Below are 19,619 nucleotides of genomic sequence, written 5' to 3' on the forward strand. Positions count from 1 at the left end.
GGGAAACGGAAGTACAACCGTGGCCGAAGGTAGACGGATCTTTGGGTGTTCGGTGGCATTGACCGGCAGACATGTGAGACCTTTTTTCAAGGTGGTTCCAGACCGATCTGCTGAACTCTAATCCCGGTGTTGCTTGATAACGTACTTCCAGAAACCACATCATATCTGATTGCTGGAAGTTCGTACAGCAAAGTCCGGGATCATTATTTTGCGCATAATGTCGTGAACCACAGCGTTAACTTTGTTAGCCATGACGACCCGAATGTACACACGAACACTATAGAATCGCGGTGGCGTGTCCTTAAACGGAGCGCGCTACCGAGACACGGTACGCAGAAAGAACTTTACGAAAGCTATTTTTCTACGTACTGTATCCAGAAGCGGCATCTACAAGATGTTCCGTGTCCATTTCGGGCGTTCCTGAAATTGATAAAACGTATCTATCCGCTCAAAAGCCGCCCGACATCCCCCATCTCAAATTGGATTTCCCAGCCCGAAACAATAAGGCCAGGACCTTCTACCAGCGAGCCACGTGATCCTCACCCGTTCCAGATTGGCCGAGACTGATGCTTCTTCTTCTACCCCTGGTGGTCGTCGGACAGCAGCGACTTTGAAATGTGAATAAGGTTTAGTTGTATATTAATGTTTGTTAGCCTTAAAACTAGTGTTTCGGTTAGTTCGAAGCCAGTACCGAAGCACGTGTTCGAACAGTACTGTTTCGGTTAGTTCGAAGCCTGTACCGGAGCACGTGTTCGAACAGTAAGGCCGTGGCGAACGAGGAAGGCATTCAATGTTACAGTTATGATGGGGAAAAATAGAAAAATAGGTAGTCGTTGTGGTTTTTTGTATGTCCTGTGGCTAATTCACTGTAACCTCTGTGGTTAGCGCGCGCAGCGCAATATTACCTCTTGCCAGAACGTCTCGCCTGCAAAGAATCTTTAAAAATGCGGATAAGGCGCGAAGCGCCGTTCCGCCGCGGCCTTACTGTAATCTCTGTGGTTAGCGCGCGCAGCGTAATATTACCTCTTGCCAGAACATGTCTCGCCTGCCAAGAATCTTTAAAAATGCGGATAAGGCGCGAAGCGCCGTTCCGCTGCGGCCTTACTGTGGGATCTAAGCTTCTAATATAATGTCGGTTAGTGGTAGCCTAGGCTAGACATTTTACATGTAGGCTAGCCTTTCAAAAGTTCGGCAATGTAAGGGGTCCTAGGCTAGCCTAGCCTACGTCAACCTTGAATGCAGAGTAAGGGGTTGGAGCCTATGTCGGTTAGTGGTAGCCTAGTCTAGAAGCTTTACATGTAGGATAGTAGTTTTAAAGTTTTGCAATGTAAGTGGTGGGTTGTTTCACATTACCGGGCCAGTTTGTTTGTTGTTTTTGGTATCGCGACACCAAATCCATCCGCCACGGTAAGTAGCCTTACTGTAACCCTGTGTTAGTGCGCAGTAGCCTTACTGTAACCCCTGTGGTTAGTGCGCGCAGCGCAACATTACCTCTTGCAGAACATGCCGTGCCTGCCAAGAATCTTTAAATAAGCGGATAAGGCGCGAAGCGCCGTTCCGCCACGGCCTTACTGATAGCACACATAAATCGATCGTCGCGGATATGTAGTAGCTCCCTACTTTGTTTGTTGTTGTTTTGGTATCGCTGCCATATTGTTTTGGTGTTCTTCCGCCGATTTCGGTCGGCGGTCAAGTGGCCCGCCAATCTGTAAGTGCTCCTAAGTGTCTTAGGCTAGCCTAGCCTACTCAACCTTGAATGCAGGGTAAGGGGTCAAATTTTGCATTAAGTGTCAAAGTTCTGGGTCTCAAAACCAGGAATTGAGAATTACGTGCGCCGTGAAAGTCGTTTCGCCGCTTCCCCCACCCAAAACCCCGGTTTCCCAATGGGTCCCCCTTTACTGTTTGATGTTTTTCAGGCTTTATTTTTACTGGGTCAATTACAAAAAAGGGCAAAAAAACGTTATTCAGATATTTTTTTCCCGCGAAAATCGATCGTCCCCCCGGGTCTGTAGTGGCTCCAAAGTACATTATAACTCGTCCTGACATCGGAGATGGGCATCAGACGCGACTTGTTGGTGGGTAACGGAGCTAAAGACCTCTACTCCGGTGTCAGGACGCGTTATAGGGGGTAAACATCAGTACAGGCCAACCCTCATCACGGTAGACGGGTCTTATTCACTCGATATTTAATTGGTGAAACATGAATACAATTGCAACTCTAAGCATACCATTTAAAAGACTGAAGTTTCGTCAACATATTGTGATATATGAAAGCCCCATACGAACTAAAATAAGCATGTTTGAGATCTTCGTAAAATATGTTTTCAAGGCAGTTTTTGAAATCCAATATGGCGGCTACGTTTTTCATGGACGGTTCTCATCAGTGACGGACACCATCTTTCCCCAGCCTTCCCAGCACTCATTTGAAACAATGTTAGCGTATGTATGTAACGTTTATTGATCTTACGCAAGATTGCAGTTGTAATCAGCACAATAAAACAACATTTTGTTGCCTATATTAGTGAAAGTATGAAAACTTGTTATTCCCGGTGGGGTTATGGTTGGAACTGAATTCATTCTTACCTTGTAATCGCGGTTTTTATCCTTACTGCCATCACAACTGAAACTCCACAGTGCTTATTTGATTGTTATTTATACACATTTTGGTCTCAGTTCACTCCACATTGCACTTTAAAAACCGTTGCTGTTTCCTGGTTTCTAAGCGCGCGCGCCATAAACACAATTACAAACAGCAGACGACGACAGACGACGAAACTGCAAAGTTTTATTCCCTAAACTGTTTACTTTACTCGTTATTTAGTTTAAATTTACATTGTTATTTAAAAATTTTGATTTAATTCATGATATATTATCCCTTTTTTGCAACCAAATTCACCCGAAAAATTACAGATATTTCTAACGTAGATAAAATCAAATGTTGTCTAACGTTTTCGTACATCTGGCTGCCGAAAACCATAGAGGAACGAATACGGAAAAGTGCATAGAGGAACGACTACGTTTTTTTTTTTTTTTTTGCTTTTTTGTTTTTGCTAGCACTTTCATTGATTTCAGTCTTTATTAGTATTTTGAATTTCTTAAATAATCGTATGCCAGAAATAAATGTAACCTTAATGTTTGCATGCTTTAATGTTTGCATGCTAAGAATGGCAAAATCATCGTTGCCACATTAGTGAGGCTTCACACATACGCCGTTCCATTATCCTGTTAAGCGTCCGCCCCTGATGAGCTCGCTGCTAACGTACCGTCACGCCTTTTTTTTGTAATCAGCGATCATAGCACTGATGATAGTTTTTCAAGTTAATATTGATTTTTATGCTTGTTATTCATACTGTTAATTAACTGTAGGAAATTCTCTCTCTCTCTCTCTCTCTCTCTCTCTCTCTCTCTCTCTCTCTCTCTCGTCTCTCTCTCTCTCTCTCTCTCGGAGTCAGTCCACTCGGCAAAGAAAAGTCATCTCACTCCCGCAATTGGAAGAAAGTTTGTATCATCACTGGAGGATTCAGAACTAGAGCTCTCATCATCAAATAGGTTATCAATATCACACTCCTCATCTAGTATTTGATTGATCTACCTAAAGAAATATGCTCCTCTTTGGGACATTCATTGTGAAAGACGCGAAATCCAAATTTGTCTCGATAAACGCCCGAAGCGTATTGAAAGAAAACCAACAGGGACAGGGGCAGTTTTCTAGCATAAGCGACCACCAGGAAAGAGTTGCCAGGCTGGAAATAAGTTTCCCATGTGCTGAGAGTGTTACCAAATGATGTTCCTACACTTTCTATACGAAGTAAACGTATTATTACGGGGCTGACGGCTTGACAAGCACAGTTAAAAGTCTTGAACGTAATATCCCGTTGAAGGCGCTACCGAGTAGATCGCGGTAAACGTATTATTACGTGGGTGACGCTTAACAGGTTTATAAACTGTTTCCTTGAATTCTAGTTGTCATAGTAATGCAATAATGATAAAATTGCTTTAATATTTATGTATATATACTTCCAATACATAGCCTAATTTCACCAATTTCAACGTTTTGTGTGTAGTCTTATACCCAGTTTGGAGGGTCAACACATACCGAATGGCAACAGAGAGAGAGAGAAAAGAGAGGAGAGAGAGAGAGAGACGAGAGAGAGAGAGAGAGGAAAGGAAGGCGGTAGGAACGAAGAAGAAAAAGGGAGGGTGCGGTGGAGGGGGGGGGGGGGAGGGGGGGGGGGGTTGGTTGGGGAGAGGGTAGGTGGAGCTTTACGCCCTGTGTTCTATCCATTTCTGCATAATGGAGTTTTTGTCTCTTGGTACAAGGACAAGTGTCGTTATTCTTTACGATTAGTGATTCACGATAACCCTTATAAATTACGGCACTGGGTGTAATGCACTATAGCAAAATCTCATTCTGTTAAGAGTGTTCGTTACAGAAATAGGTATTGCCCAAAAAACCTGCTTGCACTGTCTCTGAAAACCCATAGTAGACATGCTGCTTTGTTGTCAATCAAGTTTTTATAACAAGTATTTTTTACAAGCTAGCTATTGAATAAATTTTTGATTTTTTCTCAGTCAAAACATATGCCCTCAATGCTAACTTTTCCTCTTTTTAACGACTTTCTGGTCATTGCAAAATTCGGCCCCATAATTTCTTATGGTGCGAAAACAGACAAGAGGCCCATGGACCGGAAAACGATTGCGTCACACTAACCCGGCGATAATCCAGCAGTAAAAAAAACATCTTCATATATCCAAAAAGTAAATAATAAAGATATATATGCGCATTACGATTATAACAATTACATGTATAGCTGATAACAATCTGCATGAATTAACTGGTAAACTGTTCTGCAATGACAGTTGAGTATAGCAATTATTTACAATAGGTACGAAAGTCAAGATGTCGTGACGTCATAATACAGAACTTTGAAAGAACGTTCTAATTCAGAAAAATAATTACTTAAAATTGAGTCAGAGTCGAGTTACTTTTTCAATAACGAATATTTTCAAATTAATTCATCATAAAAATATGTAAATATTGATGTTTTACTACTTATTTAAAAATTAGCCAAGAGCACGCTTCTCGTCATCTCTAACCCCAACAGCTGTTTACGCCTGGCTTGTTGTTGATGAGAAATCGTGTTTCGATTGTTGTGATAAAAAAAAGTGCTCCAGCGTCTGTGGTACAAAGTGTGTGTGCGGATTTATCACAGGAAATGGTTAGTTTATTGACACAACGCTACTCCGTAAAACATCGGAGATGGACGTCCAATCTTTCTAAATACCCCTAGAGTTTTGCTAAAAAGTAAAAACTGGTTGAACGCTTTTTGGTGAGACTTTTGACACTACGTTTGAGACCGTTTTTCAGTACCCTCTGTTTAAATCTTAAAATTTGGCCTTAATTTCTAACTTTGGAGAAAATACTTACTTCGAAAGGAGAGTAGATGTCTTTAGCTCCGTTTCTCACCAACAACAAGTCGCGACTGATGCCCATCTCGGGTGTCAGGAACGCGTTATAAAATGGACAATTTTCGGAGGGTGGCTTGCATTGATGGTAGGTGGCTGCTTGGCCTGCTGTGATGATCTACCCTAATGTACTTTTCTTCGGGTTGTACACATTGATCGTACATGTGTCCACCCCTGTACCGTGCGGTTTTTTACCCTATGTACTTTTTCGGAGGGTGGCATGCATTGATCGTCGTTGGCTTGATGCAGGCCATGCGGTGTTTTACCCTAGTTCATTGAAGTCATAGCAAGTCTGGCTGGGTTACATTTCCTCCGAAATTCCTAGGAGCCCTACGGTAGTTCTGGATTCCTACTCTGCTTTGATAGTTTCATGGTGTTGGCTCTCCTTTGTGGGGCATGTTGAGAACAACCAACTGCAAGATTTAGGCTACTGCCTTTAGTGAGGGGGAAGGGGTGTCATTTCTGGTCCCCTGCTCAGCATACGACACTAAATTTCAAGGCAACAAGCTACCTACCAAACGCGGTTACATCCCAGCGTTAACCTAACCCTTGACTAGGCTAGGACGATAGACTAAGGCAAATAGGTAGCCTACATAGGAATTCTACTACACAACTTTACCACAAGACCAAGTATTTTGTAAAAAAAGACAGGGTTTATTAAGACAGTGCTTTCCCTATAAGAGATGTACACAGAAGCAAAACGTATTCATAATACGGAATAGCCTAGGTAATGCCGGTAGCATCAGTTTATGGAGGGAAAAATAAACTTAAATTACCGGTGGTGAATAATGTCTTTCTCCAATTTGTGAGACATTGGGCACTTATAATTACAACACTTGTAAAGCTTAATTGCATTTGATAAGTGTTTGATCATAAATACGAACCTGATGACGCGGGTACCGTACGATAAATTCCTACGAATGTTGGAGAGCCTTCAACGTTTGTTGTTTACTACCAACCGTTGTTGTTTAGACGCAGCAGGGCTGCGGCTGTAACAAATACACAAATCCACACTAACAAATGAAATATTTTTTAAACTAAATTTTAATTTATTAATACATTGAGTATAACTAAAATTATGGATTTTTTTTAGTGTAAGTTCAATCGAGTAAGATCACTAAGTTCAAAAATACCAATCATGTTTCCCAGCATTATGACGTCACATCAAGCATTCGGCTGCCTGTACTTGCAACTTGGAAATGATGCACAGCTGTGGAGGTGATGAGACTGTCTATGCACGCAGATATGACAGCACGAACGCGTTAAACCAGTTTCTTGTTAGAATCCGTCCTCCAACTAAATGACAACTTGAATCAATGTAAAGTTAAGCGATAGATCATCTGTACTACATAGCAATACACACACACACATACATACATACATACATACATACTATACTATCATATATATATATATATATCTATATATATATATATATATATATATATATATATATTATATACATGCAATATTCATTCATTTAAGAGAAAACAACCACCGGATAATTCTGGATTGGTAGTTCAGTAACTGCAAGATCAAAAGATGTCTTATCACGAAATCTTTTAGAACCCGCCATATTACAACTTACTTCCCATTGTGATTTTAATATTAGTCGTGGCCTGTTTCATTTAGACCCTTGTATTTGTAACATGTTTAAGAATGACCTCAAAGATATAATTACAGACTTGAATACAAATTAGTTGCCTTAGAGGTATCTTCGTTGTATATTTATGTTTAATATGTTTTGTGAGTAAGTTCTTGTTTACCAAAGGTCTGAATTGGTCAGCTGTCGCCCTGTATAATCCTTTAATTGTCTTGTCCCTGTGTCTGATCAGTACCTTGGACTTAATCTTTTCGTTTTTAAATTACTCCCATGTTAATGCTTGTTTGGAAAGGTTACTCATTCTCCAGGTTGCCGTATTCTAGGTACTAATCTCCTTATAATCCCTATCTGTCAGTTTATAACGACCTTTCCTGTATTGATCAATTATGATGTAAGTCAGTTTGTCTCTGAGTAAAGGATGTTGAGTCGAAAGGTCTTGCAGTAACTCCGTTGTTTATTTTTCCTTTGTGGCTTACACCTTTAAATATATACATAAATATCGTTAATATTATGTTATATATATATATATATATATATACATATACTTATACATTATAATATACTATATTTATGTATATAGTATATATAGATATATATGTATGTATATATATATATATATAATTAATATATATATTATCTATAATATATAGATATATATATATATATATAAAAAATGTAATGTGAATGAGAGAGAGAGAGAGAGAGAGAGAGAGAGAGAGAGAGAGAGAGAGAGAGAGAGAGAATGTTTCAACATTAACACATGTATGACTGCTCAATTATTTTTCTGTGTGGTTTGTTAGAACTTATCTTCTGTTGTATACATTTGATTGCAAATTGAGAATGAATGAGATCTGAATGCAACTGAGATAAATGATAGTTCTATATGCAAGGCACTAATTTACCTTCACTCTAAGCGATGTCCCACCAACAGTTCTGTGGTGAGGTAAGACTGCAGTTTAATAATTGCGAACAGGTCTTCACCTTTCCTGAACCGAAATCATATATGATATTAACTGAAAGAATGTTATGCAGTAGTAAAGTATAACTAGCATTTGGGATCGTGTTCAGGGTATTTCCTAACACTGCAGTATTTGTAAGCAATGGTGTTCACTGCATTCGATGAAAGATTCATCTCAATAGAATATACTGATAGTCGTACACGTTCTATTCTGAAATTTTATTGTAGTTTTGTTGTCGCTTAGTGTTTTACCCAAATTTCTTGGCATATTTTAATTATACTCCTTTGTTCACTTAAGAAAAAATCTTAATAGGTATTCATAGTTAAAGCACGTTTTCAAGTTGTTTAAGTTTGCTATGTTATTCATATCCCACTATATAAAATACGTCTATCCACTTCTTTTTTTTTATTGTGTTTAGCTTCCACCACCAGGGGGAATTTTCTTACAGTATTACGATCATAGGCAACATCCGTAAAATGTTCGGATAATTAAAGACTCGTTTTGTTTTATTGCATTTAATTTGTCTATTTTGCATCTGAAAAACTAATTTGAAAATTAGTGTGCATTTAAGTTTTTATTTTATCCACTGTCATTACAGTTAATGTGTGCTTACCATAAATCAGTATTCATGTAGTGCATAAACGAGTATCGTAAAAGATTTTAATCATTTAAGCCCTGCCCACAATGCAGTGTGGACTGGTGCTTGCTACCCATGCAGGGAGGTATTCGATGGCGCTGCAGATAAGCCACTAGGAAAAGGCTACCCTCTCTCACCACAGACCATAAAGTATTATTAGGAATAATTATCTTTGTCCAGTCATAAGGTTGGAACAAAAATCTACTCACAATAAACTTAACATTTAGACTTGCAATCTTGACTCTCGAACATCATCGTTCCTCAGTGCCGCATGATTCAAAAGGCCTCTGTGAATTCCGCTACCAGTGTCTGTCCCGCGCTTTACCTTTTACAATTCTTCAGTCTTCACTCATCTTCTGCTTTCATCAACTCAGGACTCAGGTCTGGTGCGAATAGGACCCCAGCTGGCACTATCATGTAGCAGCATTCTCCCAAGGGCTGTGCAAAGGACATGTGCCTTAATTCATTACCTCTACTACTTTTGAAACTGCCGTAATTTCCCTTATGGCCCATTTCTACCATCTGTTTCTTCATATTCGTCTTAGAGCTTGTCCCAAAGTGAGAAAATATTTTAGATACACTTTCATTTATTACATTGACTTATAACCCTTTCAGTAAAATTAAATTTAAAAATTCTTGCTAAAAAATATAAATCCCCTCAAATGGTATTTATTGGTTTGCTCTAAAATGTACGTACACCGAAAACTCAAAGAAGTGTTTACATAAATGTTTGCTAAAATGGCAAGTCATAATTTGAAAATTAACTGTTGCCTTAAAAAGTCTGAAAACTTACTTGAGGGTATCTGCGACCCAAGAGATGGCCAAATCATATCATGATGAGACATTTACCGAGACAGTTCAACACTAGTGGGTCAGTGTTTCTTACCAAACTAGCCAGCAAGTTAGGGTAGATTTATCGGAAAGTGTTTAATTACCATTAATAAAGTTCTGCTGAAATACAGAAGCAAACCAATTTTTCCCTATGTTTTTTTTTTCTGTGAAAATATACACTTATCATATTACTCTTGGTAAATGCTGAACTAAAAGTGTGTGATGCTGGTATATTATTGTGATAATGGTAAACGTTTCATTGGCAGTTTCTCGAAACAATTAAGAAATAAAAATGTTCATTTAATTTGTATATTACATATGGTAAACACTAATACAGTATTATACTGTGTGATGCTGGTAGATAAATATGACTGGAGCAAACTTTTCATGTTACTTTCTTAAATAATTTAGTTATAGAAATGTTATCTAATTTTCATATTATGGCGTGTAAATTCCACTACTTTTGTGTTTTCGGGTAGAATAACCCTGACAGCAGGAATTTTTTTGTCACAATGTTTTCTCATGAATACTTGAGCTTTGTAAATGTTCCGTCAATTTTTTGAAAAACTCATACTTGGTTAATATGGATATGTGTACTTTTTTTATGTTACCTTTGCAAACAATTCAGTTATGCAACTGTTTGTTATGACTAGCCCTTGATCTTCAACATGCTTAACTATGCAGAATGCACCCAGGAGCATTATGCAAAACGTTCCAAAGAAACATTCCAGTGGGCATGCCCACTAAGCCCCCTTACTTTCCACCTGTAGTAAAAACAGACAGGCTGCCATCTCTACACATTTTGTAATTTGCCGTTGATATATAATTCCATTTTGACATGAATTTTCATTCCATTTCCATCTTTTGTGTTGTCTTCTCAACACATTTTCTTTCAGCTGGAACTGAACTAATGCTGCATATTACTGTGGATACCATACTATTCTTCTCTCTCTCTCTCACTACTTTCATGCAATTTCGGCATTTGGATAGTTTTCAGTCAGCACTTGTTCATTGCTATTTTCATTCATTTTTGGCATTCTTGTTCGTGTATTTCTAATTTTGGGTTTTGCTTGTGAATTTGATACTTGTAGTTATTAACATAACTTACTATCATTGTCTTATTGAGGCTTCTTGTTTGCACATTTATGTTTGCTTAGTTATATGTATTTACTTTCTTTTTCTCCCTGTCACTAAGAAAACATAACTGTTCAAAATATTACTACGTAATGTTTTGGCATTTACTATTTTTCATTGTGTAACTATGTCCCAATTTAATTGTGTGGGTAGAGATTATACATCATTTAGCACCATCATGTCGCCCTCAATTGTCAGGTTTGCAAGGGTTGGTTAGTTCAGTCATTTAGGTTTGGAAAGCTGTGTGCCTACCAGCAATGTTCTGCTTCCTCTGCTTGAAAGCAGTCACCACCACAAGTTTCTTCAGATGAAGCTCCTTGGGTCTACAGGTCAATCTGGAGAAGTTAGGCCTGTTGCCATCAACCCAAGCAGTTTATTTGGGAATGTTTTGGGGTAAAGTTCTTCACCTGGCTCGTTCATCAGGGGACAAAGTATGTCGTCTCCAAAAGACCACTGACAAGTTTCTCCTTCATTTCATCTTACCCCCATCTTAGATCTAAGAAGCTGGTTCTTAACAATAACTTTTAAGCTCACTCCCTACAGCTTCTGCTCATTGACGGAGGGCACCTTTGATATCTCCAAACATCTGGATTCTTACCAAAGAGCCAATTCTCAATGACCTCTGTTGGTGGAAGGATAGCAGAACCTGCTAAAGGAAACTCCTCTATTACCTCCAGATATCTCTATTTTTTCAGACTCCTCGCCCTTAGGATGGAATGCCTACCTGAAGTCCTGGATTCAGGGAGGAAGAGAAGAGGTTACTTCAACGTCGTATGGCCGCCGCCAAGGATGCAGGGAGGAAAACCGCATCCATATTAACTTATTAGCCCTCCCAGCATTCACTATCGACTTGTCAGGTGGCTGAACTGGAATTGTGACCAACAACGCATCACACATACCTATCTATTTATTCAAAACTTGTTTTACTGTAAAAACAAAGTAACTGATAAACAGCAATACTACTGTTGCTTTTTCTTTGCAAGTACAATACAGGCAATTTAAACAATTCATTGATACATTAGATTAACCAATAATGTTATAACACTTTTCATAATGCAATTTAATGTAGAAAAATGACAAAATTTTAAAACTTTGTATTTTTCTTAGCATACACACCTGAGGTCTTTACAAATGGGATTAACTTTCAGCGAGCTGGAAATTCAGCCATTAAACTTTTTGCAAGCAAGTGGGTTATGGTAACAGTTACAGAAGGTAGGGTGGAAGTACTGCCCAACTAGTCGGAGCGCACTCAAATCTATTCAGTTTACCTTACGGCCCAGGAAAGGGAATGAGGGGTGGTAAGAGGTGGGCCCTTTATGTAATGACCTTAGGTTTGTATGTTACGAAAAAACGAAAAATACCAATTATTTGAAAAATTTGTCGGTAATTACATATGGGAGACTTACTTTTGGAGGGAGAATTCTTCATAAATCTCTGAACTGACTGGTGGTTGGCTCACAAGGGTACTCTCTTCCTGGTCATGAAAGAGCAAATGCAGGAGACCATACCTCTGATCTACTGAACAAAAGATGTTCAATTGTCAGACTTCCGGGCATTTCAAATTAAGGGAATGTAATATCATTGATTCAGAAATGTTTGGATGAACAATGTTGGAGACTATAAAGCTAAGAATAACCAATGGTCTTACTCCAAGTCAGTCCCTCTCTCCCCTTGCTTGAGAGAAGGAAGAATTTTCATCTACTAATCCAAAAAGAACTGGATTATAAGTAGTAAGGAAGATAAAAGAGGGGGGAAACCAGTCCCACACACACCTTGCAGCTGCACACCTTAGGCGAGATGCAACCACCTGTCCCTCAAGAGCTGGGAAAACTACAAAATTTGTTTTGCATCCACCATAGGATCCCAGGAAAAGGAGTCCAAGGATCAATGGGAAACATCCCAAGGTAAAAGGAGACGAATGTTATCTGCACGATTACATTCCATCCTAGTACTCGACCAACAGGTTCTTTCTGAATGCGATGGACACATTGATGACTCTGGCCTTGAGAGATCTTGCCCAAAACCTACTGATGTCTACCAGGAAGTTATAGGGTCGGACATCGTATCTTGGGCAACTCAACATTAACGAATGAGTTGTTGGCATTGGGTTGAAAGACAAGTTTTACAGAGGCAACATGAATGATATACTGTCATTGGTGCCGCAGGACCATAGAAGGAGAATAAACCATCTCACTGATCACCTTCGAAACACGTAGAACAAGTATGCAGATCAGAACAGAGCCAACTTCATGAAGTCTAGAAAAAAAGGAAGTCAAGGTGCCAAGATCAATTATTATTATCTTCTGACTTCATAAAAAAATGTTGTAATTACATTCACCTTGCTTGTGATGTCTGGTTGGCCACTGTAGCAAATGTACTGTCTGCTTGTGTATGTAATTGCACTCTATAGAATGGACAGAAGCACACTAGGCCCTCGTGGTGACCATGGATCCTGAGACTCTAGAAAGACTAACCAGAAATGTACGTGTTTAAGTTCCAAGAAAGGAAGTGTAGGAGCTTACTACCCTGGTCATGTTATGAAGAATGAAAAGTCTCTGGAGGAGGGTAGTGTAACCATGGTACAACCTTTGTGTCGTTGCTCTTAAATAAGTGCATATTTGGACACTGAGGATCCTGAAACTGTCTTAAGAGCCACATAATATTCTCTCCTCGAGTTGTGGATCAACTTGTCATTGCAGCAGTAGCAGTAGCTATTGCTTAGATCTCCCACTCTTCACAGGAGGAATGTAATTACATAAAGTCAAAATAAATGGAGCTCCTAGACACTACTTTTTGACCAAGTAGGAACCAAGAACAAGGTTGAGCAGCCACCACCAGACCCAAGGAAGTGTGGGCAACGTCCCTCAGGTAGAAGGAAGTCAAAGTGGTTTGGAGTAGCCAAGAATCATTCAAAATCCTAAGAATATATAAGTTTTTCTTGAATGCCAAGGAGGAGTTTAATCCCCTAGCCACAAACATCTCTAAAATCTTGGATATCTTAGAACCCAGGTTGTACATGCTTGGCTTTCTCACTACAGCTAGTAATCCTTATACACTATTGGAATTTTCTCCACCACACAAACTTCTGGAAGTTACTTTTAGTGCTGACCTAGGGTGTAGTTTCACTCTCATACCTAACAGTCATTTTTGTTAAATTTAAGATATTTTGGACATGGCAGTAATGGTACAATAAAAAGTTTGTATTAGAGAACTATTACAAAATATTAATAACAATCATCTTTATTAATATAGCTACATTTGTTAGGATTACAGCAAAGAAAAATGTCTAACAATTTACACAGACTCAGTCTTCTATGACCCCTACAGGTATGGAGGCCTTACTCGATCCGAGGCAGGATACTTGAGCTTCATTTCAGCTTCCTTTCTAGGCATGCTCAATCAATTTTGCAGCGCATTAATGCTTTGGTCTCTGGATCGGGATGGCTCCCTGCACTCTAATAGATCATCTAAGCTTCTCCCCCCTCTTCTTGTGCGGCATAGGAAACACTATTCCGCTAATGTACTCCAACTGAAACCTTGTCACCTTAATTCGGACATGATCCGTCTAAAGTTTGGCTTGACCCCGGATCAGGTAAGGGCTGAAGGCCCTTTTTTGACTTCTCAAGAGGACTCTACTCTGGAATCTACTGCTTCTTCTGTCTTCCTGAATGTGTCGTGGCAGGACTTGTGGTCTACTGCGGTGGCCAGTATAGCATTGTGTCGCTCTGATGGAGGTTCTGTTAGCTTGCCCTCCTTTATCAGGTTGCTGCAGTCTGGTGCTAAGGCCATCTCTTACCTGGGTCACCTCAGTGCTAATTTGTGGGCCACCCTACTCCTGGTTAGGAAGGACGAGGCCTTTTTGAAGGTGGCAGGTTTGGTGGATTCCAAGTCCTTGTCGTCTGTTCATAATGGGGACCTCCTAGAGTCACAGCTTCTCTTTCAGAGAATGCAATGAGATGTGAAAGACCAGCGGTGTGCTGATAACAAAGATAGGCTGGTTCAGCAGGCTGTCTCGAAGTCAGAGTTTTGCTTTCGCCCTCCACCTCCTCCTCCAAGGCAGAGTAGGTGGTCTCCTCCAAGGAAGTCACCCTAGCAATCGACATCTGTTAGGGCTCCTCAGTCTACTGCTCCATCTAAGTCTAAGCATCAGCAGCGCCCATTTAGCCTCGCCACTACAAGCCAGGAAGAGGGGCTAGAGGATGGAGCAGACCAGGTCATTGATAAAGAGGGCGCCACTCCCTTCCCGTTGCCACAGGTGGGGGGGTGCCTAGCAAGCCATTGGGCCAAATGATAGTACCATGGAGCAGAGAAGTGGGTAGTAAATGTCCTTCAGGTGGGGTATCTACTACCTTTCGACTTTTCTCCCATTCTCTCAGACAGACCCCTCAAGGTTCTCTGAAGTACTTAGCTCTTTGGGAGGAAGTGTTGAAAATGTTGGACAAGGGCACAGTGGGGGCAGCCATAAGGGAGAATGAGTTATTGCTGTTGATAGACTGAAGGACACTTACTTCCAGATTCCAGTTCACCCTTCGTTCAGGAGATTCCTTTGCTTCAACCCTGAAGAGTAGTGTTCTAGTTCTAGGTCCTTTGCTTTGGTTTGACTTATCTTGAATTTCACAATACTACTGTAGCTTCTAGTGATTTTTTAATGCAAAATAATGTCATTAGTTACACTGATATGTGTACTTTTGACCAAAAAGATTATTCAAACTATGGTTAAACAGATATCAGTGGTTTTAATAATTTTCATGTCATCTCCCACAACTTGTGTAAGGTTTCAGTCTTACTAATGATATGACAAATTTTCTAAGACAATTTGTATTTTTCATAACTACAAACCTTCAGTCTTAATAATGGGATAATTTTCTAGCGCCAAGCTAGATGCCGTTAAATCACAGATGAAAAGCAAGGAATCTTGTGAGATCTGGCAATGCGTGCGTGTATCAGGTGAAAACTGGTCAAGGACCACGCACCCACGCCACCACGTTCAGTCTTTCCCAATCCTGGGCCACCACGTTCAGTCTTTCCCAACCCAGGATGTCTTTAAGAAGACAAAGGGGCAACTAAAGGTGGGCAGTGCAACGTTAAGACCTCAGGTTTGTAGCTATGAAAAATACAAATTGTCTTAGAAAATTTGTCATCTGTTCATAGGCAAACAATCCTTCAGTCTTAATATAATAGGTTAGACTCATACTTGGAGGGAGGTACAGGTATCCTAAACTGGCTGGGGGGCCTACCCACCAGTCCAGCTCAGAAGAAATATCTACCGGAGAGGGACTGAAGCCCACGAGAAGCTAGATACAGTGATATCAAACAACTCAGCCAATGGGTTACGTACAAGGATATATGGGACGAATCATTGCGAAAGGAACTAAAGAGAAACTTTGACTATTCAATAACAAACCAATACACCAGGGTTCGTCATTACTCCTTACTCCCCTTGCTAAGGAGCGGAGTATATGCTACCGAATAGAGGGTTGGTTATTTGTATACCAAGCAATCAACTATCAGTATGACTACCTTACCAGTCCAGCAAATGATGCGTCTATTCCTCAACCCACCCATAGGAAGAAGGATAGGTACAAGAGAAAGAAAGAGACCAGCCAACTCACTCATTCTCTCATCCACACAATCATCTTGGGTAAGATACAAATGTGCCCTGTTAAGGATACTGATGAGTTACACAATCTGTTGGGCAGCCACCACAGGACCTAGGGAAAACGTATCCATAGATCTGTGGGCAACATCTTCAAGATAGAGCAGGCTCTAGCCTGCACAGACATGGCAGCGGAATCATCAAGAGTCAAATAAGCCTGTCTGATAGATTCGTGTATCCCTAAAGAGATTGTATTCTTGGACACCTCTTTCTTTGTACGTCCCATGCTAACAAAAAGCCTACGACAACTTGGCCTAAGATGCTGTGTCCTTTTAAGGTAGCAACACAGAGCCCTGACAGGACATAGCAAAAGCTCTTGAGAATTACTGTCCACAATTTCATCCCATGATGGAATGGAAAAGGAGGCAAACCTACCAACGTGCACAGAGAGATTTTAGGTCTTACCCACGAATTCCGGGACAAATTCGAAGGACACTGACCCCCAACCCCTAGTGTGCTTCACATCATAGCTCAGGCCATGCAGCCTCCCTCACTCTCTCCGAAGACGCCAAGGCCAGGAGGAAAACCGTTTTGAGTGTCAAGTTCCTGTCCGATGAACGATGCAAAGGCTCATACGGAGCTTTAGTGAAACTTCTCAAGACCAAGGAAACTTCCCACTTTGGGGCTTGAGCACTTTAAGAGAACACGACTGCTCAAATCCCTTAACTAGCAAGGAGAGTTCCCATGCTGAGATGTTGATATCTCTAAGACATAACACTAAACTCAGGGCCGCCCTGTAGCCTCTAATGGCGGAAACAGACAAACCTTTCTCATCTCTGAGGAAGGTAAAAAAGTCTGCCATGTTTTTACGACACCAATCACAGTAAATCACCCAATTGCCTTGGTAAACGGCAGAGGTCGACTTTCTGAGACTGCTGGACATATGCCCTGCTGTCCTCTGAGAAAAGCCCCTCGCTCAGAGGAGATACTTGATAGCCTCCAACTGTGAAGAGACATGGATTCTACTGACTGGTGGAACCTTTCTAGGTGTGGCTGACAGAGAAGATGCCGCCAGGGGGGCAGGGGGGAATCTCCCTCGGTACTTCTGACAACAATGACAGCAGATCCGGAAACCATTCCACCTGCGGTCACAGAGGGGCTACAAAAGTCATCCTGAGACTGCAGACTCATCAATCTGTTCAGGACTTGATGGATCAAACAGAACAGAGGGAAGGCATACACCTTCAGGTTGTCCCAGGGATGTTGGAATGCATCCTCTGCTAACGCCAGAGGATCTGGGACGACTGAACAGAATATCTCCAGTTTCCTGTTGAACCGGGTCGCAAAAAGGTCCACCATGGGTCTCCCCCATACCTGGAAGAGCTTGTCTGTGACCACATACCTTCTGCCTGGGATATACCAGGCTGAGAGCTATACCAAACTGCTGAGCGCCCTGGTGAACCATGACTGTCAAGGCGTGAAATTGATGTGAAACCAGTCCCCCCTGCTTGTTCACATAAGTGACGACTGTGGTGTTGTCCGACATGAGAACAACGGAATGATCCTCTACTTTCTCCCGAAATTCCTTCAGATCCAGAAAGGCTACCTTTATTTCTAAGACATTGATATGTTGCTGTTTGTCCTCCCAAACTCCAAACACCCGAAGTAATGAGGCCGCCTAAATGAGCACCCCAACCTGTGAGGGAGGCGTCTGAAAACAGAAGGAAGTTCGGGGGCAAAGAATGCAGAGGAACACCCCTCAAGAGATTCTGGTTGTCCAACCACTAATGAAGGTCTTCTCTCACTTCCAGGGACAGAGGAACCCTTATTAGGGGTTAATTCCCCGCCGGAGACCATGATTCCCCCAGTCTCCATTGCAGAGACCAAAGATGAAGTTGCCCATGAGGGACCAACTTCCAATAATGAAGGTCTTCTCTCACTTCCAGGGACAGAGGAACCCTTATTATGGGTGAGTCCCCCGCCGGAGACCATGATTCCCCCAGTCTCCATTGTAGAGACCAAAGATAAAGTCGCCCATGTGGGACCAGCTTCTCCAGAGAAGACAAAATTCCCAGAGGAACCTGCCACAGATGAGCTGACTGATGTGGTTGCAATAGGAAGTCGCGTGCCACCACTCGCAACTTCTCCAACCTCTGATCCAACGGGAAAACTCTTTGAGACTGCCGTATTGATGACCATGCCCAGATAGAGAATCTTTTGACTGGGTACGAGGTTTGGCTTCTCTTGGTTTACCATGATGCCTAGTTCCAGACAAAACGAAGCAGATGATCTTTGTTCTCTGCAGCAACTTCTCTCTGGAACCTGCCAAGACCAACCAATCGGAGAGGTACCTCAGCAAACAGATCCCCTGATCATGGGCCCAACTTGAGACATGAGAGAAGACCCATGTGAACACTTGAGGGGCTGTGGTCAACACAAAGCACAGGACTTTGAACTTGAAGACGGATGAATAAGGATCTGGAAATATGCATCCCTTAAATCTATTGACAGCATGAAATCACTTTCCCTAAAAGATGCCAACACCGATCGCAGTCTCTCTCCATCTTGAACTTCATCTTCCTGATGAAATTATTCAAAGTGGATAAGTCGATCACAGGTCTCCAACCCCGACGCCTTGGGCACTAAGAAGATGTGACTGTAAAACTCTGGAGATGGACGCACCGCTTCCTCTATTGTATCCTTGTCCAGCATCTTCTGCACTTCCTCCCGGAGAGCCAAAAACTTTGGAGAATCTAGGGGATACACCTGCCTGAGCAGAGGCTTGCCCAAGAGCAGGGGAGAGAAATCGAATGGCAGTAGATACCCCACCCGAAGGACATCTACTACCCACTTCTCCACCCCATAACTCTGCTACTTGGCCCAGTGGCCCGCCAGGCATCCCCCACCCGTGGCAAAGGAGAGGGGGAGGCGCCTAACCCCTGGAGCCCCTTCTTGACCTGTAAGAGTGGGAGCGAAAGGGACCTTGGGCCTTTAACCTAGACTACGACGAATGGGAAGGCCCTGCTGAAACTGAACTCCTAGATGGCCTACCAGGTGACGATCTTCGTGACTGCTGTTGAGCAGGGGGAGGAGGAAGAGGGGTGGGACATCTCCGAGAATGAGACTAACTTTGACACAGCCTGGTGCACTAACCTGTCCTTTGTGTCAGCCCTGCGTCGGCATATCGCATCCTCCAGCTCAGTCCAATTGAACAGAAACTGAGATTCTAAAAGGTCCCCATTCCTTAGCACCAAGGACTCTGTGTCAACCGATCTTACTATCCTGGACAAAGCCACGTCTCTACTGATCAGGAGATTAGCCTACAACTTGACGCTGAAGTGTGCGTGATAAAAGAACGCCTTCCCCCCAAGACTACAACAAACTAGCAAGAGA

The 19,619-nt window shown here is 41.5% G+C and overlaps 1 protein-coding gene across 3 annotated transcripts in view; it reads right to left on the reverse strand.

Annotated features, from left to right (window-relative positions):
* Positions 1-6,618, reverse strand: part of LOC135219429 (small nuclear ribonucleoprotein Sm D3-like) — a 134,346-nt gene extending 127,728 nt beyond the window's left edge. Inside the window, exons 1-2 of one of the 3 annotated variants that reach the window (XM_064256207.1) lie at positions 6,600-6,618; positions 6,351-6,455 (exon numbers count right to left, since the gene is read on the reverse strand). The gene's annotated coding sequence lies outside the window, so the exon portion shown is untranslated. The other 2 variants (XM_064256208.1, XM_064256206.1) reach the window with 2 other exon arrangements.
* Positions 6,619-19,619: the final 13,001 nt, after the last annotated feature.

This window comes from Macrobrachium nipponense, chromosome 1 (assembly GCF_015104395.2).
Source record: "Macrobrachium nipponense isolate FS-2020 chromosome 1, ASM1510439v2, whole genome shotgun sequence".
Taxonomy (NCBI): domain Eukaryota; kingdom Metazoa; phylum Arthropoda; class Malacostraca; order Decapoda; family Palaemonidae; genus Macrobrachium; species Macrobrachium nipponense.